The sequence below is a fragment of the Equus caballus genome, chromosome 14, assembly GCF_041296265.1.
Source record: "Equus caballus isolate H_3958 breed thoroughbred chromosome 14, TB-T2T, whole genome shotgun sequence".
In the NCBI taxonomy this organism is placed as follows: Eukaryota; Metazoa; Chordata; class Mammalia; order Perissodactyla; family Equidae; genus Equus; species Equus caballus.
In genome coordinates this window covers 35,376,252-35,396,125 of record NC_091697.1, presented here as the reverse complement: position 1 = coordinate 35,396,125, position 19,874 = coordinate 35,376,252, and the positions used below count along the sequence as shown (strand labels likewise).

Sequence of the window (19,874 nt, the reverse complement as noted above, 5' to 3'; positions counted from 1 at the left end):
GAGGGGCCGTTTGCGGAGGCACCGGTCCTGCTGGGGCAAAACAGGCCACAGGAACGCCAGCGGGTGCGTGTGTAGCTGCAGTGCCATCACGGATGGGCCTATTGAGATCTGTAATGCAGCAGATGCCTTTACCTGAGTGTGTGTGTGGCTCATAAAAATAACTGATGGCCGCCGGGCCGCACTGGGAAATTGGTCTCTTGCACGTCTGCAGAATGTTTCTGCGGTCACTGTGCTCCCTGCCCGCGTCTGATAATAATCATACTAATAGCTGCCATTTACTAGGTCTTGCCGTGCGCCGGGCTTACGCCGGGCTGGTCGTGCTCCCTAGGCACTCTCTCCTTCTCTGCTCTCCAAAACCTTACGAAGTGGGCACTGTTCTCGCCCCCATTTTACAGCTGAGGAAACTGAAGCTCAGAGAGACTGAGTGCTTTGCTTCAGGCCCCCCAGCTGATCAGTGACAGAACCTGGATTCACATCTGGGCAATCAGATAAGGCTAAAGGGTTCGTCACTGTGGGTCCTCTAGGGGTGCGGGTCTGAGCCCCGATTTATGGAAGCCCAAAAGAGAACCAGGAAATCAGAGTCTATTCTGCAAAGGAGGAAAGGAAGGGTGAGTGGCTGCCTACAGCTCAGCAACCGAGAGGCACTGAATCCTGGTGAGAATATAAAAATAATTGGGTCTTTCCTCTAGTAAGGTAAGTCAAAATTTCTTCTATTGTGGACACTTTAGACTTTTTTCAGCTTCACAACTTGTTATTGGCAACGTCACATATGTTTTTAAGGTCTTTATCAAATTTAAGGGAGCACATAAAATTTGGAAGATTTTTTTCACAGTTTAGGTCCTGGCTGCATTCATTTCAGATCTTAATTCACCTCTGCCACTGACATACGTGTGGTCTCAGCACCACAGGACTCTCCTCGCTCGGTCCTACCTCCTGCTGTCACAGGGCCCGGTGAGTTGGCATCGTGGACAAGAGGGTATTTCTAGAAGCTGTTTTCCACCTTGCAGTCACTCTGGCTGGTGATAACCTAGCTATACAGAAAGAAAAGATTGCAGCCCACGTACATATATTGGCCAGAACCCAAATGAAATGTATCTTCATTCCACTCTTAGCCCATTCCCCAAAACATCCACAGCCACTGCGCTAACACCACGTGAGGGGAAACAGGACAGAAGGAAGTCGGAGTGGAAATAGACAGTGGTCCTAACCAACTGCAGTTAATAGATCTTACTTTTGGAAACTTTATGAAATCACATGACCATTGCTGGGGTCCCTCCCAGGCCCTTGGAGGGTCCCATGAAGACAGGAGCCCTGAGGCTAAGCAAGTACCCTTCAGCCACACTCAACCACTGCAGGATTGGCTCTCTCCAGCAACTTCGTCACTGACGGACTTCTCTCTCCTCTGCAAGCTGTGAACTTCTTGTAAGCAGTGACCACATCTTTCCTCTGCCTAACACAGGTGCTCACAAAAGCTAGACAAATGAGAGAAGGCGCAGCGCCGTGAGTTCAGCGGAAGAATCATGAGCGTCCTCCAACTCCAGTAGAACAATTTCCCATTTCCACCATACGCCTTGCATGTTCCTTTCCCTGTGCGTTTGCTCAGACTGTTCCCTCTGCCCAGAACGCTATTCCCGTACCCTCTGAATATACAAATCCTGCCCACCTGCAAACCCCCCGTTCCGCTGACGCGTCTTTCATGGAATCTTTCCCTGTTCCCACCCTGTCCTGGCAGTGATCACTGCTTCACACCATGTTTATGGTGCTCGTCACGTTTGTCCGTGGGGGTCAGGACGGACAGGCAGCTCTTCAGCAGCGCTACCAGACTGCAGACTCTGGAGGGCGGCGGCCGGGTTTGACTCATCCTCTTGTGCTCCACGTCTAGAGACCTGGACCTGTAGACTCTCCGTAAAAATAGCAATTGCGGCTACAATTCGTACGGTGTGTGCCAGACCTCATCAACCGTTTGAGCCTCCCACAGTCTACGCCTAGGTGTTCATGTTGCCCCCATTTTATAAATGAAGAAATGGGTGAGACGTTAAGTGACTTGTCCCATTCCTTGGAACCACCACAAGTCCATTGAGAGGGGACTGTGCTGACTGCTCTTATGAAACCACAGCGCCGGTACGGGCCCGGTCATGGAGCCAGTGAGGCGAGATTGGATAGGTGACAACCAGCAAGGACACAAGGTTGGAGCTTGAAAATTCATTCTCAATTAAAAGGTTGCCACTGCCAATCAGCCCCTATTTGCCCTCACCTGACCTGCCCTCGTCACCTCCCTCTCACTTCTGGGAGGGATATGGTCAGAATTGGTCCCCGCAGAAGTGGGAGAGGAGGAAATGATTCTGGTGACTTTTTAGCGGGGTCAGATTAAGACCTTCAGAGAGGCCCAAGGTGTTGAGAAGTGAATGCTGCCCCCACCAAATGTAACTCTAAATTAAAACACACACACACACACACACACACACGGGGCCCTAAGTAAGTGTAAGGCCAACAACATTCAGATTTTGTGTGTGTGTGTGTGAGGGAGATTTGGGTCTGAGCTAACGTCTGTCATCAATCTTCCTCCTTTTGCCTGAGCAATGTTGTCACTGAGCTACGTCTGTGCCCATCTTCCTCTAATTTTTGTGGGATGCTGCCACAGGCACGGCTTGACAAGCAGTGCTAGGTCTGCACCCAGGATCTGAACCTGCGAACCCCAGGCCCATTGAAGCAGAGCACGCGAACTTAACCACGAGGCCACCAGGCCACCAGGCCCCAACCTTCTGATTTATTCTATGAAGTCTACTTTGCTTTTTTTAAATCAAATTATTTCCCGAAAAATGGAGGTGCCCCAGCTTTGCTAGTGCTCCAAAGACACCCCAGGACTTTTTGTTGGATAATATAGCGTTGCTCTATAATGGTGAACAGGCATCCCAGTTTACCTAAGCCACTTCCCATTTATGTCTGTTACCAAGGAATGATTACCATACAGTCATCTATCGCTTAACCACAGGGACACATTCTAGAAATGTGTCATTAGGCGATTTCATCATCGTATGAACATCACAGAGTACACTTATACAAACCTAGCTGGTAGAGTGCACTGCACACCTAGGGTGCTTATTGTATGGGACCACCATTGCAGTCTGTCATTGACTGAAACATTGTTATGCGTCACGTGACTGTAATAACCCCCTTATTCTCAAAAGCATCTCAGCCTGAATGATGAAAGTGCCTATTTTAAACCCCGATACATGAGTGTTTACAGTGGAACACCCAACAGTGCCTGAGTTTCACCGAGGAGCCTGAGATGGGAGAGGAGAGAGAATCGGGCAGCCACAGCCTCAACAGCTCAGAGAAAGATTGAAATGAGAGCATGAAGTGAACATCAATTAAAGAAGGAAAAACGCAACTTCACATGTGTGTTTTCTGTGGGAAACAGGACTTATTGTGAATGTTGGTTTGAAATTTTTAAATCTTCGTTCAGTTAACGTACCCTGGTTACACAAGTGAATGACTGAGCTGGGGTCTGAATCCACAGCGGGCTGACCCTAAATACTTAGCGAACAAGAGAGTAAATGAAGGAATGGATCCATTTCAGCACGAGACAAATGGTGTGATCTGCATGAGGAGTGTCTCCGGAATGTAGAGGAAACAGAAAGAAGAGGGGGCATTTTAGGTTTGGGGGAGGAGAAGGAAAGCGAGCTGTGGCTCAAGGACTTGTAAGGCTGGAATAACTGTCGGGGGAGGGGCATCTGCACCCCATCCATCACCCCCCCTCCTGGCATGACAGAGCCTGAGTCAGCCCAGGGTACAGTCCTCATTGGCAGTCTGGTGTTCTTAGGACTCTGTCAACAGCACACTCGTCACCACACCCACCGGCAGCACTTCTGAGCCCCCTTTGAACACTCAAGTGCCCCGCTCTGGTGAGAGCACAGGAACTGGGCTATAAAAGTTGCACCAATGAACAGATCAGACCAAAATGTTCAGAAACAGAATGTTCTAGCACATGCAAGTGGACCATTCCTCACAGAACCCCATTTAACTTTTTCCTGGGGTATCTGCCCACAGCGTCTTGCTCCCCCGAAGCCAAGGTGTATTTGGGACTTGGCTTCGCACGCCTTTTTAAATTCTTCTTTAAGATAGAGTTTCCTGGCAGGCTGACGTGCGTCGCTTGCAGGCTGAGCTCAGCACCCTGGCCGCGCCCCAGAAGGAGGTTAAAATCGCACCAAGGGCAAGTCGGGCTCACTGTCACTCGCAGGCGTGGGCCCCCAGGCTCACACCATCAGCACGGGGCCGGGCAGAGGTCCAGGGAGGCAGCTGGTGGGGGAGGAGGATGTTCCACCGACTGGAAGAACAACAAAAATTACATCTCCGATTTATATATTCAGGCCATAAATCGCCCCCTGGCATCAAGAGAGAGCGGTGGAGCTCCTCTCCCTTCTCCCCGCTTCCAGGTACACCCTCACAGCATCCATTTGTGGCCTCTTGTTCCCAGACCTTCAGATTTTACCCTAACACAAGGACTCTTGGGCATTTTTGTTCCACGGGTTCCTTTGGCAATCGGTGAAGCCCCTTCTCACATGGATACATAAAATGAGACAGGATTTCAAAGGAAACCGATTATGTTGAAACAGCTATTATAGTGTTGGAAAAAACACAAATTTATTATAGAGTAAAAAATGTTCCTCTTTATTAACATATTAAATAAACAAGATTTAGCAGCAAGTCAAATAAATAACTACTATAATTTTGAAGTAGTGACAAGTGGAAATATTTCAAGAAGTCTGCAACAAATGTAATGTGATATCATAAATCTGATTTCTATTGGTGACAAACCCTGCTAATTCCACTGTGGCTTGTTGCCTACATTCCTATTGAAGGAGATGCGAACTTTCAGCCAAAGATTAGTTTGGAAAAGAAAAGGTACTTTTTCGCATCCAAGTTCACAGACCCCCTAACCCCAGAATAAAAGCCTTGCCTCACAACATTATAAAGATGTACTTCAAAATGTGAGGTTTTTCTGTACTCTTTTCCTTTAAGCAATACAGTCTTAGGACCACAGAGAACTTGGAGGGTGCATGCCATCATGCTTTGTAACTATTTTGCATGATTACTTGTAGCAATTCTTTAATCAACTAGTTTCTTTATTTAAAAATAATAATAGACTTTTATTTAAATCAGAAAGAAGGGGAAAAAAAAGCAGTGAAAAAAATTCTTCTGCCCTCACCAGGCCTCAGATCCATCTCCATCTGTCACCCTTAGTCTTTTTCCCCAGGAGCAAATACTGTTACCAGCTTGAGGATGCTTCCAGAAATATTCTATTTATTTGTAAGCGTACATATGCATATGGGTGATGGTGTATATAGACAGTGTGTATTTGTATGGGATGTGTGTGTTTCCACACTGCTTATTTTTACAAATGGTATCATTTTATAAACATTCTAGTGAAGATCACATTTTACACTCAACAGCATATCTTGGACATAGTTCTAGGTCAGAACGTACAGTTGCTGCTCTCTTTTTCGTAGCTCTATACTAATCCATTTTGTGGAGTATCCTTTTTACTTACCAATTTCCCAATTGTTGACATTTAGGTTATTTTTGGTCTTTTCCTACTACAAACAATGTAGCAATGAGTACTCTTCTGTATATGTCTGTGCCCATATTTTCAGGATAAATTCCGGAGATATGGAATCACTGGGGCACGGAATATTTAGTATTTTAGGTTTAACCTGATTATGTTCACTTTCACTAAATAAGGAATTTAAAATTTAAAATAAGTAAAATGTAAAGTGTTGTTGAAACAAGTAGGTTAGGTCCACGTCTACTCATCTGTCCAGTTAGGAAGGTTGTTCATGATACAGTCATGCCCCGCCTAACGACATGTCCGTCCATGACGGACCGAGTATTCAACGGTCTCCCGTAAGATTAGTACCACACAGCCTGGGTGTGGAGTAGGCTAGACTACGTAGGTTTGTGTAAATGCACTCTTTGATGTTCACACAATGATGAAATCACCTCACAGCATATTTCTCACAACGGATTTCCTTTGTTAAGGGACGCATGACTATATTTAAATTAAAAAGGTAAGTCGTAGAATGATATGTGATCCCATTTTTAAAAGCTGTTAACTTAGTCACCTCTATGAGTAGAATGAAGTGAGGAGGAGTAGATTATTAACTTTTTTTATACACCTCTGTGTTATTTCACCTGTGTGTGTGTGTGTGAATATGTATATCTGTACAAAAATTGGATCAACCACTGCTTTTATCACTAAGCATCCTCTGTGGACTTCTTGCCATTTCAATAAATCTGAATCTTTTCATTTTTTTATTTACATTTCACCTATTTTTAATGCCACCTTGCATTCCATAATAGAAAGTACCATAATGTACTTAACCGATCCACTTACGACAACTCATGTATGTATCACATTCACCAGGCCCAAGTGTACAGTGAAAAGACTGTTCCTCTCACTTCCCTGGCCCCCAGCCATCCAATTCTGCCACTCCGCCTCCCTAGGCAACTACTGTTACCACATTCTTCCATATCCTTTCACAGATATTCCATGCATACAAAAATATATTTCTGTGTTCTTTTTTAATGGAAATAACATACTATAAACACCATTCTCACCTTGCTTTTTTCACTGAATATTATATCTTGGAGAGCTTCTCCACTTCAATATAAATAGAGCAACCTCATTCTTTTTAATAGCTGTATAGTATTCCATTCTATTTTTTTCTCAGATAGACCTCTATAAAAAGACATTTATCTTGCTTTAAATCTTTTGTTATTACAAACAATACTTTAATTAATACTCTTGTACATACTTCACCATTTCCTACATTATCGGTAAGATAAAATCCTGAAAGTGGACTATTCTGTGTAAATTTCTTTAATTTTTATAAATATTGCCAAATAGTCCTCCATAGGGATTGCACCAACTTGCATTTCCATAACTGACTTTTGAGAGCACCCACACATTCACTGACACTGTGTTATCAAACTTTTTCATCTTTGCCAACTCCATAGGTGAAATTTTTGTGAGTGAGGCTAAGCATCTTTTTGTAAATTTAAGATAATCCATCCTTTCTTGTTGTACATTTGTTTTCAATTTTTAGCTGTGACAAATATTCTTATGCACACATTTTTAGTATCTTTTGTGCATCTGCCCTTTAGGATTTCCTTAGAATAAAGTCCACTTTGAATGGCTAGATCAAAAGGAAGACTCCTGAGAAAGGCATCAGATGTATATTATCAAATTACCCTCTGGGAAGAGTGTAGCAATTTGCACTCCCACTGGATGTGTGTCAGCATAGCTGAAGAAACCACTTTTCATATCAATAGCTCCTCCTCGCCTGGGGCCCGAGAAGTTTCAGATATCTACATGACAAATCAGCTTCCCCTCAGAGCTGATCAGGTGGCTTGAAAGCTTTGTATCCTTTCAACTAATTTGGTGTCAGCTTCCCAGAGTTCAGGGCCAGCAAAGTGCCCTCTTGGAATGCAACACCTCATCCATCAGGGGAACCAGAGCAGGCTGTGGCCTTGGAATCTGTGTATTTTACCTAGGATCTGAGAACAAAAAGCAGTCACCCACGGTGTGTGTAAACGGATTTGATCTTTCACACAGCTGCCAGCCCACCACGTCTACATCGGTGCTTCAAGGCTCCAGGGCTGACATCTCGATTTAAAACCATAACAAAATAAAAGAAAACATTGCCCTCCACCCCTCAGGAAAAGAACGGAGTTTGAGGCACTCAGAGGTTGAGTTAATAAGGATGGATTCCTCTGGGCATTCAAGCTGGCCCCACCCCACCGTGGGGGCCCAGGGAACACAATGGACAGTCTATATTTAGACAAGGGCATGGCAAATGCACCACATTTTAGTTGCAAAACTCAAATTGGCTCTGGAAGATGCCGGCCTCACGAATTGAAAATTGAATTGAGCACTGCTCAAGAAGCAAGGAGATGGCCCCTTGAGCAGATTCTGCCAGCGAAGGAGGCTTTTCTCAAGACAGTCCATGGGCCCTGGTTGGTCAGGGGCATAATTTAATCCTGACCTTGAACTGCTGGAGAGGCAGGGTTATTTTCAGCCTGTACTAAATCTAGAGGTGTTGGAGCCAGCACCTAGTACAGGGCAGGGAGGGGGTGAGCTTTGACCTACTGCCACAGGGTCTAGAGATCAAGCTGGTGCTAAGCCAGGGGCCTGGGATCAGGCAGTGATTCCCAGAACCCAACCAGGAATGCCGTTCCTGCCATCCAGCTCTGTCACTGCCATCCCACCCCCTCATCCAGGGAAGATGGTGCACCTTGCTTTCTCTGGGACATCCTCGTTAGCCCTTCGTGACTCCTGTTTGAGTGGCAGCTCAGGGTACAAGAGAGAACAGGGACATTGAAATCAGACAAATCAGGTCTGAAGTCCTGACTCTGCAGGTCATCTCTCTCAGCCTCAGTTAATTCACCTGCAAAATGAGCCTGAAATCATGTGCTCACAAAAGAGTAGGGAGGAATAAATAAGAAAGTGGATGCAAAGACTGGGTACAAAATACTAGGAAATATTTATAAACATCAGGACTGTTAATGCACGTGAAGCCTCTAATATATTATCCACTTGGGAAGAGATATTTAATAAGTACTTGTTGATATGATTGTGATTATGACTAATTCTGTGAATGGGCTGTGTCTTTCGGGGAAACAAAACCAGAACTGATTCCTTCTCATTAGAAGGTTGGGGGATCCTTCTGTTAAGAAAGACGAAGTAAAGAGAGTGCCAGGTGTGATGGTCATATGCTCGGGAAATATCAGAAGACCTGAACTAACTTTTCTACTTTTTAAAATTGTTTGGATATTTAATTATGAGATATCTCAGTCATTCCAGAAAGTGCAAAAAATAATTTAAGAGAGACGCCCGTGACTCCTCCACCCAGATTTAACAAATGTTAACATGTTACTGAATTTGCTATATATCTTTTTTCTTCCTTTAAGAAATGAAATGTTACAAATGCATCTAAAAGCCCCCAGTCCTCTTCCCCTTCACCGCTCTCCTTCTCAGAGGCGACCACCAGGATGCATATGATTAAGTGGACTCTTCTCTACACCTTCTCAAGTGTATCCTCGCAGAAGCAGGGAGAAGAGAGGTCAAGACTGAGACTGTGGATTTTGTCAGTTCTGAGTTCAAATTCTGCTCCTGCTCCTTTACTAGCTGTGTGGTCCGTGGCAAATTGCTCAACCTCTCTGTTCCTCCTTTCCCCTCTCTCTAAAATGGGACAAATAATACCTACTTCACTGGGTCGTCTTGAGGATGAAAGAAGATTATTCATGTAAAAGCAATGGTTCTTAAAGTAGAGGAAGATGGGCATGGATGTTAGCTCAGGGCCAGTCTGCCTCAGCAAAAAGAGGAGGATTGGCAGTAGTTAGCTCAGGGCTAATCTTCCTCAAAAAAAAAAAAAGCAATGGTTCTCAACCAATGGTGATTCCCCCTGCCCCCCAGGGGACATTTGGCAATGTCTGGAGACCTTTTTTTTGATTATCACAACTGGGGTGTGCTACTGGCATCTAGTGGGAGAGGCAGGGATACAGCTAAACATCCTACAATGCACAAGACAGCTCCCACAATAAAGAACCGTCTGACCCAAGATGTCAATTGTGCCAAAGCAGAGAAACCCTAATATAAAGCATGTTATCACTAGTTAGAAGGGCTCAAAAACCATTTGTTCAATAAACATAGTAACAAATGATAATTTTTTTATTTATCAGACATTACGCTAGACACTTTCACATACGTTATCTCACTAGTATCCGGTAAGATGCTCCTTCTTGGTAAAAAGAATGATAGAAGGCGAGCACTGTTGCTTCTGCATCTCTGAGAATATCTATCTTATTTGTTAAGTCAGTGATAAACTTATTAAAGATGTAAAATTTCAGGCTACGAGATTAATTAGAAGTTGTTACCAAGCGCCTAAGCCCCTCTGCTCTCTGTGAAGAACAAATTTGTATGAGCACTTTCAGCCACAAAATTGGTTCATTTAAACCACAAACATTTCTTCAACCTAAGCAGGCCCAGGGACCAGCTTGGCGAAAAATAAATCAGGCATCATAATTGAGCGAACATTTTTGGCCCGTTTACAAAGACTGGCTCCCAAAGGCTCAAGAAACCACAGAAGCATGAAAGAGGAGGGAGGCCAGACCTCTGCTTCTCTGATTCACCCCAGGCATAGGCGGACTCAGAATATTCTGCACATGGCCATCCCAGGGATCAGAGCTCCCCTCTGTGTTGGTCAGAGAGCACCCACCAGGAGTGGCCTTCTCCAGTGGGTCTCCAAATACAGTCCCCAGCCCGGCAGCATCAACATCCACCAGGAACATGTTAGAGATGACAGTTCTTGGGCCTCACCCCAGACCTACTGAATCAGAAACTGGGGATGCAGCCCAGGCAATCTGGGGTCCCCCAAGCCCTATAGGTGATTCTTATGCATGCTCAAGTTTAAGAAGCACTAACCTAAGAAGGCTGGATCCCACTTTCCCTGTGAGTCCATTTCCTGTTGTCCGTGGCCCTCCCACTGTAGCCACGCAGCTCATCAGTACCAATTCAGAAGTGGAGGAGCCGCTGCTTGCCGGCACTTTCCTCGGGCGGGATGCTTGACACGTATCTTTTAACTTTCACAACAAGAATATGACAGCGATACCATGATCACTTTTTCCAGCTGAGAGAGCTTAAACAGCTTGCCCAGGGTCATGCCTGCAGAAGAGGGCTGGAACCAGCCTCTGAATCTGGGTCAGCCTGATGCCGAGCCTATCCTCTTAAAAATGACGTCACACTGCCCGTTGATGACGAGGAGAGACAGAGCACAGACAGGTCAGCCCTGCTGGGGCCAAATTGTGAGCTCTGCCAAGTTCGTCTTTGTGACCCTCAGCCACCGATCCTGGCGTTCGCCCGCCCCACAGGTAATCCCCCAGGATGCTTAACTGGCAGTATCCTAACACTGCCCCCTAGAGGCCAAGACTCCCCACTGCAGCCTGCTCCTAGGCTCTGCCTCGCATCCTGAGACTTCAGATCCCCACTCTCCCTCTTAGTGGCTATGTGACTTTGAAGCTGACTCAGCCTCTCTGTACTCCTCTTTCTCATCTGTAAATCAGTTATAATAATACATTCACATCAAGGTTGTTAAGAGGCTTAAATGGGATAATAGATGTGAAAATATTTAGCCCAGTGCCTGATGCATAGTAGAAACTAATTATTGTTTTTTTCCCATCCTCCTCTACACACCAGCAACCATCAAAAACTACTCAATCCAGGACTGATTCTCTTGAAGTCTCATTTGTTGGCCAATTAGCTAATATGATGAGCTAATCCTCTCCAAGGTGTTAATTCATAATAATGGTTTTCTTTGTTTGCCTCCAAAATACCATTGGCGTTTCAACCAGGGGCTGTCAGTCCTCAAAATTGGGCAGCTTGGGAGAGAAATGGTGGAAATATTAGAGAATATGGAAGGCCACTGAGGAGCCTTTTCCCCTCCCTCATATTGCTCCTATACAACGCCAGTGGACAGGGAATCCCAGAGAAATAGGAAGCGAGATAAAGAAGGAAAATATGCCTTCAAGGTTGCACCTGGCTTTGAAGAGAAAAAATGAACTACAGGTATCTGAATATCAGGATAAGTGGGAACGATGCAAAAAAGAAGTGAAATCAAAGACTAATCGGTTGTTTGCCAACATTTAATACAATTGCTTGGGATCTGCGTAGTTGAATGTAATAAAGCTTCATTAAAAAGTAGTTATAACAACTAATAAGACCCTAATTAAATTAGCTTTCACTGGGCAAGCTGCTTGTGAGGTCCTAATTAGGTTATTTGCTGCCATTGGCCTAGCCTGAAAACAAAAGAAGATTCTGTTATGTCTTCAGTGATGCTGGGAAAACCAGCTCTCTGGTCTCGTGCAGGAAGTGCTCTGAGGCAGCCAATCAGCGACTGTCTTAGCTCTCCAAAAATCATGGTGTGCGGCCACAGTGAAACGCCTGAATAGGTCCCGCTGCTCTTAAGAGCCGGGCGATGTTAAAAATGGAAAGGGCACTTAAAGACGGAAATGCCAAGAAGTTCATTTTACAGGAGAGGAAACAGGCCACGTGGAAGTGTTTTCTCCAAGATCCCCCAGCAAGGAGCTGTGTCCCTTCCCTCCCAATCTTCTTCATCCATGGTCTGGAATAAACACAGAACTTCATCTGCTGCTATGGATTTTCATTTAGGAAGGGAGAGAGAAACAAAAAGTGGTGGATTCCCAGAGGCGCCTGTCTTTGAAGCTGTGTGTGTGTGTGTGTGTGTAGAGAGAGTGATTCAGTCCCAGGTAAACTGCTGACCTATTTACAGTGTGGGTTGAACTCTTTCCAAAACTGTCTTTGCATTGCTGCCACAGTGACCTTCCTAAAACGTAAATCCGGTCACGCCAGGATCCTGCTGAACTACCCACGGGGTAACTTCTGCATTCCTGAGCAAGGCAGAAAATTGGTCTTTGTACTTGGGCTCCAACCCACCTCATCTCTCAAGACTAAGCTTTGTGATCGACACACCGGAATCCCAGCTCTGCCCCTCACTCACTGTGCAAGCTTGGGCAAATTACTTCATCTCAGCTCCCACTTTCTGCCTATAAAATGGGGATGACGTTTTACTTATCTCATCAGACTAATAGGAAAATTAAATGACAATAAAGCAGAAAGCCACAAGTGACCCATGCTGTCACCCTTCCAGCCACACAGGAGCAGTCTGCCTTCCCTGAACACACCTGGCTCATTCAGGTCCTAACCCTTTGCACACCTTGTCCCCTCTGCCTGCGATGCTCCCCGCCCTCTTCTCTGTGTCATGAATTCTTCCAATTCAGATGTCCAGCTCAAATGTCACCTCCCCCTTGCAGCCTTCCACAGTTCCTCAGGCTGTGGCTACTCCCGTCCTGTGCTTTCTCTCTTCTCACTCCACCCCTATCAGAACCTTGTCACGCTGGGCTGGAATGGGGTTTTGATGTCCATCTCCCATGGGAGACTGGGTCTCACGCAGCACAGGTCTGGCGCACAGTGAGGACTCAGTAAGTGAATCAAATCTTGTCACAGGAGCTATGAGGAGGAACTGTGAGGAAGGAACAAGACTGGTTCCAGTGTCACTTCTGCTCCTGTCCACAAAGCTGAAAAATAGATGAACTCCGTGTATACACACATGTACCCACATGCGTGTGTGCACACACGCACACACTAAGATATTAACAATAATTACCTGTGGCCATTTTTATTTTCTTCTCCTGCTTCTCTGTGGTGAATATGTATTACTCTTGTACTAAGAAACAAAACGATACAGTTCTTTAAACCAAGAGAGCTGAAAACATAAAGGAGATGCATGAAGTGCCAATTTTCCAAACACATCCTTAAAAAGGGGGAGTTACGTGAATTTCCATGTGGTGCAGTTCTGATTTAAGGCATCGCAGCCTCTGAATTTCTTCTCTGTGATGTCTGCAACAAGACCTAATTTGGAGCTGCAAGGTACTTTTCCAGTATCTTTAAGGCAACCTTTTGGGGAACTGTGAGTTCTTACAAACAGGAGAGAATAAGGACTCTGCTGTCCAATACAGTAGCCGCTGGCCACATGAGGCCAATCAAATTTAGATTTATTAAAATTCAATTCCTCAGTCACAGTAGTCACATCTCAAGTGTTCAGTAGCCACCCATGACTAGTGACTACCGCGTCGGACAGCACAGAGTTGGAATATTTTCCTCATTGCAGAAAGTTCCGTTGGACAACGCTGAGTCAGTGTGTTCTCAGCTTGCTCCAGACATGGTGGATAATGATGTCTTGAGAGAATAAACACATCCGTTTGCGCCGTGTGTATGTTCTTTCTTGTTTAAAAAAAATACGTTCGTGGCAATGTAAAGTGATGCAGCCACTTTGGAAAATAGTTTGGCAGTTCCTCAAAAAATTAAACATAGAGTTGCCTGATGACCCAGCGTCGCACTCCTGATACATACCCAAGGGAACTGAAAACACACGCTCACACAAAACTTGTATACAATTGTTCATAGCAGCATTATTCATAATAGCCAGAAAGCAGAAATAACCCAAATTCCCATCAGCTGAAAAATGGGTAAACAAATCTGATGAATATGTACAATGGAATATTATTCAGCCGAAAGAAAAGAACGAAGTACCAAGACGTGCCACAACATGGATGAACCTTGAAAAGGGTACTCTGAGGGAAATAAGCCAAACAGAAAGGTCACATATTGTGTGATTCCGTTGCGTGAAATGTCCAGAATAGGCAAATCCGCAGGGAGAGAAAGTAAATTAGTGGTTGCCAGAGGCTGAGGAGAGGGGTCAACGAGATTGACTGCAAATGGGCACTGGGTTTCTTTTGAGGGTGATGAAAATCTTCTGGAATTAGGTAGTGGTGATGGTTGTGTAACTCTGTGAGTATACTTAAAACCACTAATTGTACTCTATAAAAGGGTGAATTTTAGTGTATGTGATATGTCTCAACAAAGCTGTTATTTTCTAAAAAAAAAAAAAAAAATACTCTTTTAATTGGGAAACAGCCTATAAGTGCATCTGTCGGTGAGTGAGGAAGTAAACCCTGACACATGCGCACAGTGGACTTTGATACAGCAGTTGGAAAGAATGGATTAGACCTGTATACTAATTAAGAAAGATCTTGAAGACAAATCTTTGAGGCGAGTAAAAAAAGCAAGTTTCAGAGAGTTGCCTATAGTATAAATATTACAATAAAAATTAAAAAGCTCAAATATTCTATTTTCTATGAGTAAATGTAGGAAAATGCATAGGAAAAAACCTAGAAGATTATGCACCAAAAAGATAACACTAGCTACCTCTGAAGGAAGGGCCTGGAATTGGGGGCAGTGGACAAAAAGTATGTTCTTAATGTTACAAAGAAGAAATGTTCATTTATTACATGTGTAATTAACAATTTTTAAAGCTCTCTTTGTTAAAATAAAAACATAAATTAGATCATCTCAGTGGGGGATAAAGAGAAATATAATAAAGAGCAAGTTTCAAAGAAATAAACCAAGTATAATCAGATACTTTGTTAGTTGGTCTCTTATATTTTCCCAGGGAAAACAAACTTACTTTTAAACTTTGCCTAGCCTTGAACTCTCCAGAGCTAAAAATACCCCCACAGGGCTGCTTCCTCTGGCTTTCCTGCTGAAGGAGCCCAGAGCTGAAGGTCCCTAATTCCCTAGCCCCAACCTGATTAAAAGTTGTTAGTTGGATGATTTCTTCTCCGTGTCAGCTGTCATCACCTTTCACTAACCAGGTCTATCTAGGTAACGCCTTGAAATTCTTTTATGCTTCCTGTAGCCTGTGCCTCTGCCCAGATGATTGAGGATGCTGCGTGTGACCTACTTAAGGGGATTTTTTTTTTTCAGGGTTTGGGGACAGGAAGAAATTTGCTTTCGATTTGATTTTTCCCCCATTTTTTTTCAATCTTTTTTTCCCTAGATCACAAGAAAAAAAAGATGAAATAGAAAAAGAACACAATGGAACACTTTCTCACTTTGTAGCTAAAATTCTGTGATGATTTTCTTCCATCAGTATATTATTACTGGGTGATTGACTTACTACCACAATTGGCTCTCATTCTCATTCATTCTCTCTCTCTCTCTCTCTGACTCTCGCTCCCCAATTTTATTTTTCTAGATTCTCTCTTCCTTTCAAATCAGTACCTCTTTGTCATGCAATGAGGTTCCTTACCCGAGATTTGTCCTTTTCTTTACATCACTATCTTATAAAGATGCGAACTTTTACCTTTGCGAACTTCTTAAAGCAGACAGGTCTTGTTCCCTCTGAGCCTTTCTAGCAGGTTTTTTTTGTTTCTTTTTTTTACAAAAAAAAACCCTCCTAAAGATACTCATTTACTCAGGATGCCCCAGGAACAAATGGTCCCATTCATCAGAGCGGAAAGCCTTGGCAGTCTGCTTTCTCACCGGCCACCATCTCCTGGCATGAGTGTCATGCTCCTGTGTCTTCGTTTCTTACATGTCTGACCGTGTTGCAGTGTCCTACAGGCTGCTCATTCTTCTAAGTACAAATTCCATCTGCCCTGTCTTTTGAAGAATGATCGAAGTAGCACGAGGCCTCTGTTAATCAGTCGATAATCATACATCTTACAGAGAATGGATAACACTTAGACCAAAAAAACTCAGAATAATGGGAAACCTGGTCTCTCGACATGTCATGTTACATTTTGTCAAAGAGTCCCTAATAAAAGATGATTGCTTTCTCATGATAAATGAATCGGAGGTCTCTAGTGGGCGTAAGATAATAAAGCCTTGCAATTAGCACCCGGGGAGTCCAGCCACTATTTGTACAACGTGCCAGGCGCTGTGTGAAGGGCCTGACACACATTATCTCCTGTAATCTTACAACCCTGGGGGTGGGAGGAGAGGCTTATTATTAGCCTAATTTTCCAGATGTAGAAATTGAAGTTCAAAGATTGAGAGGCTTATAAAGATCACACAGCCACACACCTCTGAAGTACCTACTGTGTTTCAGGCTGTCTTGTAGGCACCGCAGATCCGAGAGTGAAGGAGATGGCAAAGCCTCCTCCTTCAGGAAGCTTCCATTCTTAGGGGGTGGGCGTGGGCGAATAGGACATATGTAAATAAACAGTATGATATCAGATCGTTGTAAATACCAGGAAAGAAATAAAATGAGGTGGTGTACCAGAGAGGGACAGGAAAATGGCAGCTGGAGTGCTGGAGCGAAGAGAAAGAGGAGAGAGGTGACAGATGATGTCAGACAGAAAGATAGCATGAACATTTTGTTCGAGCTTCTCGGTCATGATAAAGAGTTTAGAGTTTTCTCTAAGTGCAGTAGAAAGTCATTGGAGGGGGGCGGCCCCGTGGCTGAGTCGTTAAGTTTGCACTCTGCTTCGGCGGCCCAGGGTTTCGCCGGTTCCGATCCTGAGTGCGGACATAGCACTGCTCATCAAGCCACGCTGAGGCGGCTTCCCACATGCCACAAGTAGGAGGACCCATAACTAAAAATACACAACTATGTACCGGGGGGCTTTGGGGAGAAAAAGGAAAAATAAAATCTTTAAAAAAAAAGAAAGTCATTGGAGGTTTTAGAAAAGGAAATAATATAATCTGGTTTATGGTTTTTAAAGACCTCTGTGGATACATAGAGAATGGATGGAGAGGCTCAAGAGTGGAGGCAGGGAGCCCACTCAGGAAGCTGCAGCGGTGGTCCAGGAGAGAGCTGACCATGGCTTGGGATTATGCTCTGTTCTTATGTATAAAAATGGAGACTATCCAGGAAAAAGTGTGGTCTAGGATTTACTGAAAAGTCCCTGCCTTCCTTAATGAGTTGACGTGAGACATCTTCAGGCCTTGTCCCATCGCATACTGAATGTGTGTGAAGTAAGTGCCACTTATTATTCTTTAAAGTTTTTATTGGAGTGTGACATACATGCAGAAAAGTGCACCAACCATGAGGACAGGGCCCTACCAGGCTTCACAGAGTGGACACACCCCTATAAGCAGCACCGAGAACACGAAAGAAAAGGTTATCCACATCCCCCAAGCTTCCTCTAGGCCCCCTTCCAGTCACTCTCTGGCATTCCAAGTGTATTTTGCCAGAATGACATTCTGTAAATCAATTTTCTCAGTCTTGCTTTAACCCATGACCCCTTTTTCTAAACTGAAAGTCACATGCCGTCTGCAATCAGAGATTCTTAGACCACTAGCCAAGAAAATATGAGCTTTGTATTCTGTGATAGGTATTCTGAAGCAACAGGGTTTTCACATAAAAAATTATAGTATAGGGGCTGGCCTGGTGGCGCAGAAGTTAAGTGCCCACGTTCTGCTTCAGTGGCCCAGGGTTCGCCGGTTCGGATCCCAGGTGCCGACATGGCACCGCTTGGCATGCCATGCTGTGGTAGGCATCCCACGTATAAAGTAGAGGAAGATGGGCACGGATGTTAGCTCGGGGCCAGTCTTCCTCAGCAAAAAGAGGAGGATTGGCAGCAGATGTTAGCTCAGGGCTAATCTTCCTCAAAAAAAAAAAAAAATAGTATAATATTGAATATGCTTTTTCAAACTTGACATAAATTCCCAATACCAGACTCTGTTAAACCGCCCTCTTAAGAATCATGTGGTGCAAGTTCTGGAAAGACTGTAAGTTGCATTTGCCTAGAAGAACAATCTGGAAATCCAGGGGCACAGACAGCAGAACTAGGATACATGAGTTTGCAACATAGAATGAAGACATGGTTTCAGGACTTTGTTCAGGGGACGAGACAATGACAGAGAACTAATATTTACTGAGTAATTATTATGTCCCCGGTGCTGAGCTGGGTGTTTCAGTGCGTTATTCAATCTTCACAAACCTTTGAGGATGGTATCATCCTCTCCATTGTACAAATAAAAAAACCAAGGCTTGGAAAAGTAAAATAATTAGCCCAAGTTCTCAGGGCTCATAAGTGACAAGAGCTGAGCTGGGCACCAGCTCTGTCTGCCTCCGTATCCCATGCTCATTTCACTCATCCAAAGACGCCTCTCTCCTGCTTTTCTTTCTTTGTTCTGTACTAAATAAATTGAAAATGTTGTTCTCAATACTTGGTTGCTGCAATAAGCGCCATTTCTTCTAATCGCTCCCCTTTTACATTCTTTTTTAATACACTGACTTTCAAATAAACAGGAAAGCTACTCATAAGTGAAATGGGGATCCTGGCTGTCACTTTGCTTCTTTCCAGAAAGCAAGAGCACTTTAAGCCTGATGAAGTTTAATGCTTGCTGTAAATCCAAGAAAGAAATGAATGAGCACAAATTTAAATTGCCCAACCCAGAGTCTGGCCACATGGGGCACAAGGGAGCCACATTGCATCACTGTATTATCCGTTATTGAGAGAGGAGCCTGCAATTAACAAAGCAATCTAGGTTAACCAGGTTAACATCGCTGGGAGAGCGACTCATGTTCTCCGGCTTTCTGGAAGCTCATCCAAGCTCAAGCTGTCCCTGGGTTCTTTGGCTTTGCGTCATGAAGGGCGTTGATTTGATCAATTACATTGCCGCTGCCTAATTAGTAAGCATGGCCACACTTGCCCATCAGTTTCAAGAGATTAAACTTGGGCTCCTGACTGCTGACCAATTTTCGTAGCTGGAAGTCCCTGTACCTTTCATCCTAAATCTATACCAAGCTCCCCAGAGTTAATCATAACAGCGTTTAGCCCAGATAGTTGGGTCTCCACGGTCCCTGCATTACAATGCAGATTATTTTGTGACAGTTCCTCGGGTTGACAACCTGCTGCTTTTCCACACGTGCCAGGCATCACCTGTCACAAAGCACGGTCGCCCTCGCCCTTTTGTTTGAGTTCCCAGCATCTCAAGAAGGGAAGAACGTAAAACTTTCATTTTAGACATGAGGAAAGGAACTTCACAGAAACGACCTCAACTAAGTTTAGTCGTCCTTTTTTTAAAAAGTAACATTTATTGGGTTAGTTTTGTCTTATTGCAAGAAGTTATACATGCTCGTTGTAGAAAATGTAGAAGATACAGAAAAACAAAAGAAGATAATAAAAAGCCATCCTCCAAACAGAGCCACTGAAATATTTAATGCATATTTATACTATTTCGTCACTTGCTCTTTGTCTTTTGATACATTATGAGCATTTTTCCAGTCATATTCACTAATTTAATCTTTAATAGTTGAGTTGTACGGATCATTAAACCAATCGCTTATGTTGGATATTTGGGATTGTTTCCAATTTTGAGTTATGATAAGTCATGTGGCAATAAAAGCCTTGTATCTAAATAATAATCACTAACATTATTGAGTACTTATTATGTCTCAGGTGCTGTACTTAGTGTTTTATATGTATTATCTAGTTTAACCCTCCCA

At 44.0% G+C, this 19,874-nt stretch overlaps 1 protein-coding gene and 1 long non-coding RNA gene across 2 annotated transcripts in view; one reads left to right on the top strand and one right to left on the bottom strand.

Annotated features, from left to right (window-relative positions):
• The window catches only part of ADRA1B (adrenoceptor alpha 1B), a 48,008-nt gene that overhangs the window by 8,303 nt on the left and 19,831 nt on the right, over positions 1–19,874 (top strand). The window lies entirely within an intron of this gene.
• LOC138917270 (uncharacterized) lies at positions 1,218–10,773 on the bottom strand. Its single transcript, XR_011425030.1, has 2 exons — positions 10,484–10,773; positions 1,218–1,472 (listed from the first exon to the last, which is right to left on the bottom strand). It is a non-coding gene; the product is annotated as an uncharacterized lncRNA (long non-coding RNA).